We start from the raw sequence: 14,051 nt of genomic DNA, 5'->3' as shown, positions 1-14,051 counted from the left end.
CCCTTCGGATCCCTACATTTGTATCTTTGAGGTAAATACCCAGTAGTGCAATTGCTGGGTCATATGGTAGCTCTATTTTCAACTTTTTGAGGAACCTCCATACTGTTTTCCAGAGTGGCTGCACCAGCTTGCATTCCCACCAACAGTGTAGGAGGGTTCCCCTTTCTCCGCATCCCCGCCTACATCTGTCATTTCCTGACTTGTTAATTTTAGCCATTCTGACTGGTGTGAGGTGGTATCTCATTGAGGTTTTGATTTGGATTTCCCTGATGCCAAGCAATGTTGAGCACTTTTTCATGTGCCTGTTGGTCATTTGGATGTCTTCTTTGGAAAAATGTCTGTTCATGTCTTCTGCCCATTTCTTGATTGGATCATTTGTTCTTTGGGTGTTGAGTTTGGTAAATTCTTTATATAGAGCCCAGAAATGGACCCTCAACTCTATGGTCAACTAGTTTTTGACAAAGCAGGAAAGAATGCCCAATGGAAAAAAGACAGTCTGTTCAACAAATGGTGTTGGGAAAATGGGACAGCCACATGCAGAAAAATGAAACTGGACCATTTCCTTACACCACACACAAAAATAGACTCAAAATTGGTGAAAGACCTAAATGTGAGACAGGAGTGCATCAAAATCCTAAAGGAGAACACAGACAGCAACCTCTTCGACCTCAGCCGCAGCAACTTCTTCCTAGAAACATCGCCAAAGGCAAGGGAAGCAAGAGCAAAAATGAACTATTGGGACTTCATCAGGATAAAAAGCTTTTGCACAGCAAAAGAAACAGTCAACCAAACCAAAAGACATACTTCTAATCTTTTAAATTACCTCTCTCTCTATATATATATATATATACACACACAGATATTACATTATATATATTATATAGGGAGATATATTATACTATATTATCATATATATTATATAGAGATATATTATATTATATTGATATATATTAATTTCAGAGGAGGATAACACCTGATATTTTTTATATTAATATGATTCCTTATTTCTACAACACACTGTTTAATTTTGCCTCATAGCAACCATCTGAGGTTATTAATGCTATCATCCACATTTTGCAGACCAGAAGCCTCAGTCCCAGATAGAAATTTGATTTCCCTAGAGTTATCGCAGTAACCAAAGTATGACTAGAACCAAGATCTCCTGACTTAAAATCTGATAGGCTTTGACCTCTGTCCTGTTGCCTTCTCAGTGATCAGGACTTCTAAAATGAGCCAGAACATTTTTTTACCTCTGCATCCCAGTTCTTTTTGGTGAAACACAAAGGAAAGGAGATTGGAATCCTAGCTTACTGAGTGGCTTTTATGCTGGTACACTTAAGTTATTTTTTTGATCTCCGCAATTTGTTTGTGGGTGGAATAAAGAAGAGGAATGGGGAAAGAGCCCATTAAGCCTGACAGCTGTGTTTGTGTTTGTAGCTGTTGATATGCAGGGAGACCCGGTTTGCTGCCTAAGAGCTGGTCTCATGGTCACTAAGTACATAGGTCCTAAGAACACCACAGCTTCCCTTGCGAGCGTTTAAGGACTTGTTGGAGTTTAGAAGATACACAGAAGTCCTACTCAATTTAGGATTCTTAAACCTAAACCATATCCATCTCCCCCTTTCCCTATATTAGACAGAAGTTCATGCCTGATAGACTCCAGCAAGTAGGTTTGCTATGGTGGGGCTGGGGAAAATGGGGTGGCAGAAACTATTGATTCTTTCAAGATAGAAGGCACCCTGGGTGGCTCAGTCCATTAAGCGGCTGCTTTTGGCTCAGATCATGATTCCAGGGTCTTGGGATGGAGTCCTGCATCAGGCTCCCTGCTTAGCAGGGAGCCTGCTTCTCCCTTTGCCCCTCCTCCCACTTGTTCTCTCAATCTCTCTCTCTCTCTCTGTCTCTCCCTCAAATAAATAAATAAAATCTTAAAAAAAAGAAGAAGTAGAGTAGAATATTGGCTAAGTGTGGTTTCTGAAGCTAATTGAGTACGTATTATGTGCAGGGTATGGGGGATATAGCAGTGGGGAAAAAATCCCTACTTTCATGGAGCTTACATTTTAGGGGGAAGAGGCAAATAAAAGATAAAATAAATAAGTAAATGATACAGTATATTAGAAGGTTATTTGTGCTGTGGACAAAAATCAGTCAGGGAAAGGGACAGGGATGCTATTAATCCCTCTTCTTCAGCCCGTGGTCAGTTTTCATGATCCAACATTCCAATGTGTCAACTTCTAATTCTTTTGCTGTCTTGATTCTCCTTTTCCAATGCTTTCCTCCTTTTTTTTCAGGCAAGAACAGGCTTTGCAGGTTGCATCTGGTATGGACAGAGTAAGTAGTCATCAACATGGAATGGATTTGAGAGTGAATAAAGAAAAGAAATGAAAAGAGAAGGGAAGAGAAGAATTATTTAGAAGTAAGTAGACATTTAAAGTCTATATTAAAATTAAGCCTTCCTTTTTTCTTGGCTTGCTTTTTCCTGCATTTTGTATGTCTGTAATATTGAATTGACCTGTGACTTATTCACCAAACTCAGTAAGGCAGGCACTAGGGGCATATGGAGAAAAGACCCAGTCCCGCCATAGAAAACCTCCCTGCCCAATGGAGTGACATTTGTATTTTCTACATACATTCTTTCTCTTCTCAAAAGAAATTCGGGCATCTGTCATTAGAATGGGGTAAACACAATGCAAACCCATGAAAGAAAGCCAGGACTAAGGAACGGAGGAGGCTGAACCGCATCACAGTGACAAGGGTCAAACACTCTAGAAGCTTCGGAGCTTTCCAGTACTCAGGGTCAAAGGGAGGACACCTACCAATTTATAGAGGAGAGGGTTTTCTTTCATCGAATTTCTTAAAGAAATTCTTCATATTGGACAGTCAATAGGGAACAGGAAATAGTATAATGGACAATTCCTTACTAATATCTTTAGAACAAACACAGAATTTTGTCAGTGTTGGGTGTGACCAGGAATATTCCTCCATCAGTCTCCTTCGATCCTCTTAGGTTTCTGAAGGAGAGATCAAAGGACAGGGCCTTGGAAACCTGGTTGAAACCATGAGGAGCTAAAAGGTCTCCTTTGCGAAGGCAGGTAAAAGCTTGAGGCCTTCAAAGAGCAGGAGAGAGATTTTCTCATTCCCTGAGCCTACCCTCTAGTGTCAACCCTCCACATTAATGGCTTGCAAACATTTTTGACCATGTTCCCAAGTTAGAAATATATTTTATATTGTCATCCAACACATACACACACACACACACACACATACACACACTTTATTCCCACATTTAGAGCTCAGATAGGTGAGGTAGTACCTATCATATCTGATACCAAGAGAGGGTCATTTTTTTTATTATGTTATGTTAATCACCATACATCACATCATTAGTTTTTGATGTAGTGTTCCATGATTCATTGTTTGCATATAACACCCAGTGCTCCATTCAGTACGTGCCCTCTTTAATACCCATCACCAGGCTAACCCATCCCTCACCCCCCTAGAACCCTCAATTTGTTTCTCAGAGTCCATAGTCTCTCATGGTTCGTCTCCCCCTCCGATTTCCCCGAGGGTCATTTTTTAATAATCTTCTTCCACTTCCTCTATAGAAGTATTTTTAACAATTATGAAATGAAACAAAAAATAATAAGAGCCAGAAAAGAAATGCGGATGTTGACCCTTTAAAAATTGAAGTTGGTATAAATAATCATGCCAATAAAAAACAACATTAAAAATTTAAGGAATTTTATATTATATATATGTTATATAGTATATATATATATACTATAAATATTATAGTACAAAAGGAGACAAAACTATAGATTAATTATGTTAACATGTTTATTTGAAAAAAGAAAAACTTATTTGTTATAGTAATAAATAATAGTATTACAGTTTTTGTGTGTTTTGAAGCCTGCAAATTTGTCAATGACATTGTTAAATAGATCTTTGCGTATTTATATTCAGTATAGTCATATATGTTAAACCATCTTTGATCATAGTTTAATGAAGAATATTTTTATTCCTTTGAAATTTGAAACATTTTTTTCCTATGAAGCAATGAATATTTAAAATGGGAAAAGGTGTAATTAGAAGAATACATTTATCAGAAATTCCTAAATAATCCCACTTTACAAAAAAGTTTCAAAAATTTCAATACTGTCCATTTTGTTGTTCCTTTAGAAGCTTGCAAATGTCTCTGTGGTCAAAAAATTTCCACTGAAATATCTTCAGCAAAAAGTTTACCATACATTTCTGTTATATATACCGTAAAAACTTCTGAGGTTTTTCATCTTCTGCAAAAATCAGAAATTGGCTGAGTGATAGAGAACATTGGCATGATTTAACCCATTGCTTTAGAATGAACTACATAATTGAACTAACTCCAGTTCTATTTCTTTGTTTCACAACCACGGTGCTGCTATTGTTTATTTAGAATCTACTGTTTAAAAACCATATGTAATACCACCGGAGTAGAGACACAAATTATAGCCAAAGCAAGCTTGAATGGACTGTATCATTCGAGTTCTCTGAATTAACTTCCATGTAGAATATAAAATATCTTGTCAAAGAATAAGAAATACACATGCAATGATTTGAAGTTAAAATGTATTATTAAAACTCAACCCTCTCTGTAGCAATTGTTCTAAACTCAGAGCAGCAGAACAGTTTTCTGAGAGGAGTATTTGTTGTTGACTGGGGTGAACCATCGGCACCATCCCACCGCTGATATGCCACTGGGAACAGGTTTTTAGTTGAGGCAGACTGATCTGAGTTGTGGTATGATAAGTTTCATCACCAAAAAGCATCCTGCTACAAGGGTAACAAAAATCTTCACCTTCTGTCCTGGATAACATTCTTGGTCTGAAGCAAAGCGACCCATCATTAGCACTTGTTTTCTTTGAGGTGGGATGGGTGTGAGGGAAAGCTTGTGTGGCCCCTACGGACCAGAGGCAGCGTGTTTACAAGTGAGAAGTAAGGACTCTATTCAGTCCCGGCATCAGATTCCCAGGTCTGTCACTGATGTATGATACAAATGGGCAAGTCACGGAGTCTCTCTGTGCCAGGTATTCTCCTCTGTAAAGCAAGAGTAATAAAAGTAACTGCCTCAGAGATTTTGTGATGATTAAATGAGATGGTGCATTTAAAGTGCCTAAAACTGTGCCTCGTACCTGGAATACACTCTTGTATAATGGACATTAAGGGCAGGATAGAAATGTGCAAATCAACAAAGGCAGTGCCTTTAGGGGTTTAAGCGAATGTCATAAAAAACTTATTTCTTAGACTAATCTAATTCTAGTTTAAGCAAAAGCTGGATTTATCCCATTTGTGGTATTTTTAAAAAGTGCTTCACCATCTATACATCATTCTAAATGTTGACAGGAGACAGACTGTGTCTGAATTCACATGGTAGGTACCTTTAATTACACAGGAAAATCCACGGAAGCAACCCAATTATAAGGACTGACTTGAGTCTGAGGGAAGCTGGTCCTTTTTAAGGGCTTGAATTATTCTTTGCCACCACGCAAGTAGAAGCCCTTAACAGATTTGCATTATGGAAAATATTTGATTTCCCTGAACTTGCTGCCTAGCAATTCATCCCGACACCAGTATTCCAATTATTTAAATGCTCTCCTACTTCTGTTCAAGAACCTATCACAATGAAGTTAACCAGTAGGGTTAACAGTTGAAAATTTGTGTCAAAGGAGTTCCCTTGGCTTTAGCTTCTTAATTCTAGCTCAGCTTTTAACAGCTTCCGGAATCTAGCTTCCCTACCACTTCACAGTATTTCCCTTTACTTATCCATTAAGGCAGTACCCTTACTGTATCTCCTCATTCTTTCTCCAGAGCTTTTATTTCTTTTTACTACTCGTACCTGTTTCCCTTGGTGCAGGGGAGAATTTCTCTAACAGTGCCAGGATCAGAGGAAGAAACTGAGACTCAGAAAGTGGGATGACTTGTCTGCGTGGACATGTTTAGTTTGCTTGCTCCATGGCTGAACTGATCCTAGAGTTCTGATTTCTAGTCTAGGGATTTTATTCTGAGGAACTGTTGCAATTAAGTTTCAGAATGCAGAGGTAGCTCATTTCCCTGCCTTCACACGTTTTTCTATAAATGGGACCTGCTTTTTACTTACCTCCCAATAGGCAAGAGACCTTGAAAACTCTTGGAAATGGGGCACCTGGGTGCCTCAGTCAGTTAAGCGACTGACTCTTGGTTTCAGCTCAGGTCATGATCTCACGGTGGTGAGATGGAGCCCTGCATTGGGCTGCACACTCAGTGCAGAGTCCGCTTGAGATTCTCTCCCTCCCTCCAGCTCGTGCTCTCTCTCTCTCTCAAATAAATAAATAAATCTTGAAACAAACAAAATCTCTTGGAAATAAGTTTCAATGCAAGCCAAGTTGTGTGTGTGTGTGTGTGTGTGTGTGTGCAAGCGCGCAGGCTCCCACTGGGGGGGTCAGGGTGGAGAATAAAGCTAAGGGCAGTATTTAATTGACAGAGGTAGTTTTGTTTTGAGTATTTGAGGATATAGCATTTCAGTAAAACTTTCCCTTTTGACTGGTTTCTTCAGTCCACACACTAGCACACCGCATCAGTATCCTTCTGTCACTTTTGGTCAGTGGCCCCATGGTTTGGAACGGTGATTTTTATCACTTCCGACTGGCATGTTGAAGGAAAAGGGCTTTGTCTTCTCTCTTACCTGTTTGCATTGAATAGAGACAAGGATTGGAAGCTAATGTGTTCTCACTTCCATTTTAAGCTTAAAATTAAAAGCATGCCTCCCAGATTTCACAGTAACAGGCAGTAAGAATGTAAATAAACATACTTCAGTGGAATTCTGACAGGCAGAGCATTTAGGTATAGTTCATACAAGGACGTGGTTGTTTTTAACTGACCTCTATCTACTGACATAATTGAGTCTAACAGACATATAGTGTTAAAATACTTAATATCATTTAAATTTATAATTAATACTTTACTATTAAAAAATGAATATTACTGTTTCTGACTGTTCAGATGAGAATGTTTGAGGAGGCATGCCTATAGGGAGAAATTCTTCAGGAGACTTTCAGAGAACAAATCCTCTTTTTATGCAAACCTTCAAGAAACTGGCGAATTAAAATATGCTTAAGACTCTGTACATCTGTATTTATTTCATAGATTAGGCACATGCATGTATAATAATTAAAGGAAAAAGTTCAAAGTAGAGCTGATTTATGTTACTGCTAGGGCCCAAATCTAGAATTTTTAAAGATAAAAGTTTGGGTCAATGATTTGACTCATTAGTTTGGCAAAATGCAGAAAAAAAAATTGAGATGATATGGCTATCAATTGTCTTTGCCTCACACACATGTATTTTCCTCCTGCTATCATTTAATTCAACTTAATTCTAGACACATTTAGAGTAGCTACTATGTACCATATTCTGTGCCAGGTGCTCTGATTGATTCAAAATCAAATAGGATGCATTTAAAACTGGTGGCAAGACAAGCCCAGCACAGCTAAATGTAATTTGTTTTTATACTAGTGCTATGAATGGGGAAAGCAAGTCTCCCTTGACAGAGAAAAGCTTCACAAAGAAATGGGACTTGCTGGTGGTGAAGCAGCGGAAGGTCATTCCAGGCAGGGGAAGCATTGGGAGCCATGGTACACCTCAGACGGCTTAGAGCATGTGGTAGGATTGGAAGGAGATGAGGGGGAAGGTGAGGGCAGGGCAGGTTACTGTAGGCCTTACCTGCACGTCCAAGGGTGCAGACTCTCTTCCATGGGCAGCTGGGGAGCAGTGATGATGATGATGATGATGATGATGACAATAGAATAGTGTCGAGTGCACAGAAGGAATGCCAATGGTGTTGATTCCTGACAGCCCCGAGTCTCCTGAGGAAGCAAACGGCAGGATTTCTGCTGCGCCGAGAATTTGGCACAGAGGTTGAGATACTGGGGACACTGTAGTTAAATGTTGAGTAGATGCTGTAGGGGATGCAAAAGGAAGCCGACAAGTAATGAGCAAGAGGATTGGTAAATAACATCCAGCTAAAGATGAAAAATCACACATTTGTCATATAGCCAATTAACACAGTTCATATAAACTGTGGTGACATTTGATAGTCAAGGTGAAGGCAGTTGGGTTGATATTATTGATAATTGATCATTTCGCAGACACATGTTGTTTGATGTCTTCCCAGTCCCTCAAATGCCTGTAGTCACTCATCTTTCATCAAGATCTATGATGAAGGCCACAAATGTGCCGGTGTGTACTGAGGGGTGGGGGCGGAAATATTTTACCAAGAAGAGACATGACGTCTTTTTGACAAGAGACAAATGTTTCATTCAAATGCTGCATTTCGCATATTGGAAACCATAATGAATTCTTGTGCACCTCTCTGCCTAGTTCACAATGTCAAGCCCAGGCATTGAAATACCTCAGACTTTCCTCACAAAATTAAATTTAATGTTACACCCTCCAGTAGAATGGTGCATAAATCAGGCATTTGATTTGCATGGACTATAGCAAGCAGCTCTCTTTTGGATAAATATAAACCCAACTCCGAATCTTATGTCAGGGACTGGAACAAAGCAATCTAGGACTTCCAATAAAAGTCTGGTACCAAGTGTAATTCATGCTGCTATTACACTGCTCTGTGTCAAGCCTGTTATTAAAACTCTTGTTTTAACCTCCTTTTTTCATTTCAAAAGAAAATGTTTTTCTTGACCTTCCTGTATTCAGCAAACCGGTGCACAGTCAAACCAGTACTATTTATAAACTGGTGTGTACTAGTGACAACCATGGGCATATTTGTTTTTTTCTCCATCTACACTTACCCAACAGAGAGTACAGGAAGGGGCACATATGAGTAATCAGGTGGAAAGAAACGAAACAAAGGGCATGGAATAAAATACAGCATGGGAGATTAGGTAACATGGGTATTCACTAATGTTCTACCTCTGGCCATAGTCCCAAGAGAATGCGAAGAACAGCTTCAGGGCAGACAAGTTGAAAAATGACTGAATAGCCAAAGTTAATGCACATTCAGGTGCAGGACATGCATCCAGTTCAGGAAGAGTGAGTCTAAATATGCATCATTTGGTCTTGTTTCTGGCCTCCAGCATATGCTGAATTATACATTTTCCTTACTCATATTTTCCCCATCCCAGGGTATCTGAACTATCTTTACTGAAAGTAAAATGCCTGTGATCTGAAATTGAGGGAGGCCATAAGAAGCATTTTTACAAATGCAAAATGAGTCCACTGTAAGTCCCCGAAGAACATAAATAGATCACAGACTCGCACATATTCTACTCTACATCAAGGCCTGTCATGTTTATTCTGGAATGCTGTAGAGGTATTACAAACAGAGCTTGCTCCTAAAGCCAAGTGCATTTCCAAGAAGGCACAGCTGTCTGGAACACATAACCAGGTGAAGATGTGAGCCTGAGAGCTAAGCTGATGATTTGGTGTCTGCAGTGTAATTTCTCCCAGCTGTCCACAAACATCTGTTAGAATTTGGAATGCTTCAAGATCTGAATAGGTGAAAGCAGGTGTCTGAAAAAATAAATTTATGATGGTTTAAGGACAGTAAATTAGGATTCATCCACTTATTTGTGAATGGAATACATCAATAAATATTTATTAAATGGATGCAAGTATGCCAGTCACTGTGATAGGTACTATGAGGGGATGTAAAAATGAATTAGACTTAGATTCTACTTTCAAGGAATGTATATAAATATTTTTAAAAAGCATATGAGATATATAGGACTATGGTACAAGGTAAAAGTGTCATAAGATATATAGATACAGTCCCATGTGGCATTAGAAGGATACATTATTTTTAATTGTAGGAAATTAGGGAAAGCTGAGCAGGCAGGACTTAACCATGCAAAATAAACAGGGGCAGGAAAGGGAAAGCCAGTGTGGGGGGTGGCAGGGTGGGTATGGTTAAACACTTGGAAAGGGGAAATTCCACATAGAGACCATGAGTCATGAATAGTGAATAATTCCATGTTACTGAACTAGTGAGTGAATGAAGACAAGTAGAGGGAAATAAGATTGGAAAAGGTAGATGGGGTGGGGGATGGCCACGGAACACTGGACTAAGCAGTTTAGACTTTCAAAATTAAGCAATATGGAACCATTAAAGATTTTTGAGCAAGGAAATGACATGATCTAATCTATGCTCTCAGAAGATTAATGTGATCATAGCATGTAAAGTAGATTAAAGAGCAGAAAGACTGGTATTAAGGAGACCAGTTGGCCCTGGAGAGAGGTAATGAAGGCCTAAACCAGGACAGTAGCAGTGGGAATAGACTAGAAGGGACAGGATATTATACAAGTAGAATCCACAAGACTTGGCAGATTGGTGAGCAAGAGGAGAAGGTTGATGGGGTTCAGGACAAGGTACCCCAAAATATGATACTTGACCATATTGAATATTTAAGCTGAGAGAGTTCGACAAAATGCAGAAGGTCACAGTGACCTTTCCTCACTTTTCCCATCAAATAGTCCATAAGACCCTCATGTGAGATGTGTCCTCCCTAAACCTGAGGTAAGGTGCATCCTTATCTCTGAAGACAAAGGACTACCAAGAAGAATCTGAACAAGCAGGCCTTGCTAAGTTTCCCTGATGATTACCATCACCCCATACTGCTTAACCTATTGTATTCTTCCACTCTTCATCAAACTCAGCATAGGATAACTCAGGTCTGTCTCTTGGGTCTTCATTTTTTTTTTGTGAAGGCTCCCATGCAACATAAAATTTATATTAAATACATATATATGTGGTTCTCCTGTTAATCTGTCTTTGTCGAGTGCACTTTTTAGGCCCATCCAGGGATCCTACAAGAGTCAAGGAAAACTTGCTGAGGTTTTGACTGGGTAAATAGAAAAATCATAGGCATTAATAAAAACTCAAAAATTTGACATTATTTTTTCCTTTATCTTAAAAGCATTTTCGTAAAACAGAATATAATGTAGTTGCTTCATATCTCTTACCTGAGCTCAAAATGTAATTTAAAGGCACCTGCTATTGTAGGCTACCCATTTCACATAGTAATTTGGAAAGAGTTGAATGACTTCTTCTGAGTTGAGAGAAAGAAGAGAAGTAAAATGTTTCTAAATGGCTGCTGTGGTTATAAAATCAGCATAAACATTTTTGGCACTTATCGTTCTGGTTATTCCACTAATATTTTTAGAAATCATTACAGAGAGCCAGAGTTTAGCATGTCCCAAATAGAGAAAATGGATAATTTCAGGTACATTGACCTCGTTGATCATGATTTAAAGATTCGTATTGGAAGAGAACAGCATATAGTCCAATCCAAGTTTATTTTGAAAGTACAGTCAGTCCACTTCATGGATAAGGTGTTTTCTAATTGAAACACCAAGCAGGCTGATCTCTAAGCCAGCCTGTCAATACTCATACAGAGAAAACCAGTGCACCTCCCCTTCCCCACACCAGCTCTCAGGCCAAGTGATTAACTGTGCATCGGTCATTTAGCTTAATAAATGTGAAGTTGGAGCGATTGAGTGTTGCCACAGGACACCTGCTGTGGACATAAATGCCCTCCCACCTTGGCATGCTTAGAGCAGACACAAAGAATTTGCTTTGAGAGCGTTAGGGAGCAATAAACACCCTCTTAGTTTTTGAAATAGAGTCTCGTGTAGTTAATCCTACCTGTCAGGCAATGTGGAATGTGCTGCTTATTATCACTGCCTTCTGAATTTGAAATAAGTCTATGTTAATGGGAAACAGAAAGTGATTCTTTAGTGTCCTTAGGATGTCATTTTCTAACATTTGACATGCACCAGCCCTAAAGAGTGTTACTTCTAGTTTGGGAGAAATCGTAGGAACTCTAGAAATAGTGACTATGGAAGGAATGAAAACTCCATTTTGAACATTTCTTCTCTGCTCTTAGAAATCAGAGAAAGAAGAAAAGTAGATGTTGTAGTTGAGTCTATTTATTGCTAAACAAGTGCTATAGATGCCCTTGTTCTCTCTTAAGATTCCTCAGCCTGTTAAGGAAATGGGCTATATTTCATTTGTCTGCCAAGTTTCTGATTTTGTAAATTTATTAAACCAATGAAATAGCTAGTATAATCTGGTCGTTAATTCTAGTTAATGCCTCTGCCTAGATGATTGGTTATTGCTACTGTAAAAGAGACATGGTTTCCAATAAAATGAAGCAACTGTTTGATCAAATTAGGTAATATCATTTGGGGCAGGGCATATTGAAATCTGTGTCCTCACATCTCCACTTGCCAGCTCCAGAAATTTGCCTCTGACCTGCAATAAATAGTTGTGGTTCTTGAGCTATTTAAGCCTGATTAAGGTATTTGTTATGCATTTGACAGTACACAATAGTGCACGATGTCAATTCTCAACTGTCATCATCATGATTAAAAAGGGTAGAAGGGAGTGACCTCTATGTGGGATGAGTTGTAATAAATAATAAGGATGCCATGAACCTGTAATCCAATCAGAGTTTAGGCAAAGTGAATAAAAGCCCTAGCAAGATCTCTAACCAAAAAAGTTGCTAAGCAAATGACGCTAGATTTTCTTGTTAACAAAAAGTACTTTCTGTCGTCCAGTTATACCGTATCTTCAATTGTTAGGGGATGTTGTTATGAATACAAATGAGAAGAATGCAATTTACTTCAGAGAAGCACCCCACATGACCTCCTTGTTCAAGGTTGGCTTATTGGAAGTTTTTTAATTTGAAAAATAATTTAAGTTGAGCGAGGCAGTCCAGTCAAAATTCCAGCAAAGAGAAGACTTCAACATGAGAAGAAATGCCTAAACTGTAGTGCAGCTGGGTTAAAAAATCTTATAGGCCTCTTTTTTTTTTTTTTTTAAACAAGCCTGACAAGTGTTCATTGGCTCAGTCCTAAGAAGGAACCAAAAGACAGCAATTAAAGCCAGGCTCTGAGAGCCTGAGCGTCACTGTGATGTCAGACATCCCGTCGGCCCACTTATTCACAGAGTTGTCTGAGAAATTCCCTCTGCTGAAGCCCACATTTTAACAATGGTGACTGGAATGACAACAGCAACAAGAAGGACAACTGCAGTTAAAAGATGAATCACAGATTTTATTCAGAATCTACCATGACCCAGGCTCTATGTTAGACCCTTTGCATGGACAATCTCTTTTACTGCTAACGTCAACAACTGAGGTTGATGTTATTATTATCTCTGTATTACAGAAGAGGAAAAAAAGTCATATGCATTGGCTACTATGTGGAGGATTTGGGCGCCAAACTCCAGCAGTCTTTATTATTGTTTTCCCATCTGTTAATGCTATAATGTAAATCATGTAGAAGATTTTAAAAAATTGCATCTTGTTTTTTTCATTGTGAGAGAGACTTTTTTTTTTTACTTAAGAGATTCTTAAAGTTAATCTGTTTATAAAATGATTATTACCTATTCATTTAAAAAGTATTTATTAAGGGGCACCTGGGTGGCTCAGTCAGTTGGGCAGCTGACTCGATTTCGGCTCAGGTAATGATCTCAAGGTCATGAGATAGTCTTGTGAGGGGCTCTGTGCTCAGCATGGAGCCTGCTTGAGATTCTTTCTCTCCCTCTCCCTTTGCCCCTCCCCCTGCTCACGTGTTCTCCCGCTCTCTAAAATAAATAAATAAATAAATAAATAAAATCTTTTCCAAAAAAGGTATTTATTAAGCATCTGCTATGTGCCTGGTACTGTTGATGTTAAGGAGATAAAGGATAAAATGTGGACCCTGACTTCAGAAAATCCTCTCTATGTCTACTGGGTTAATTTAAACTAAGATACAACAATATTTATGTATCTCTCTTTTTGGCATAATCATGGTCTTCATGGTCATTATAATGATAATGCCCAACATTTATATAGAGGTTGATCATAATAAAACTTTTTCAAATACATTATTTCATCTATGTCTTATAATTCCCTATGAGGTGGGCAGGGCCAATTTTTTACCCCTCCTTTATGGTCTAGGGAACTGATATTCACAAGGTGGAATTCCCCTCACATGGGTATCCTGGGTCCAACTCTCCTGAATGAGCTCCAGCCCACTGTAA

This window comes from Leptonychotes weddellii, chromosome 2 (genome assembly GCF_054177405.1).
Source record: "Leptonychotes weddellii isolate Sample4059 chromosome 2, ASM5417740v2, whole genome shotgun sequence".
NCBI classification, from domain to species: domain Eukaryota; kingdom Metazoa; phylum Chordata; class Mammalia; order Carnivora; family Phocidae; genus Leptonychotes; species Leptonychotes weddellii.
This window is presented reverse-complemented; position numbering follows the sequence as displayed.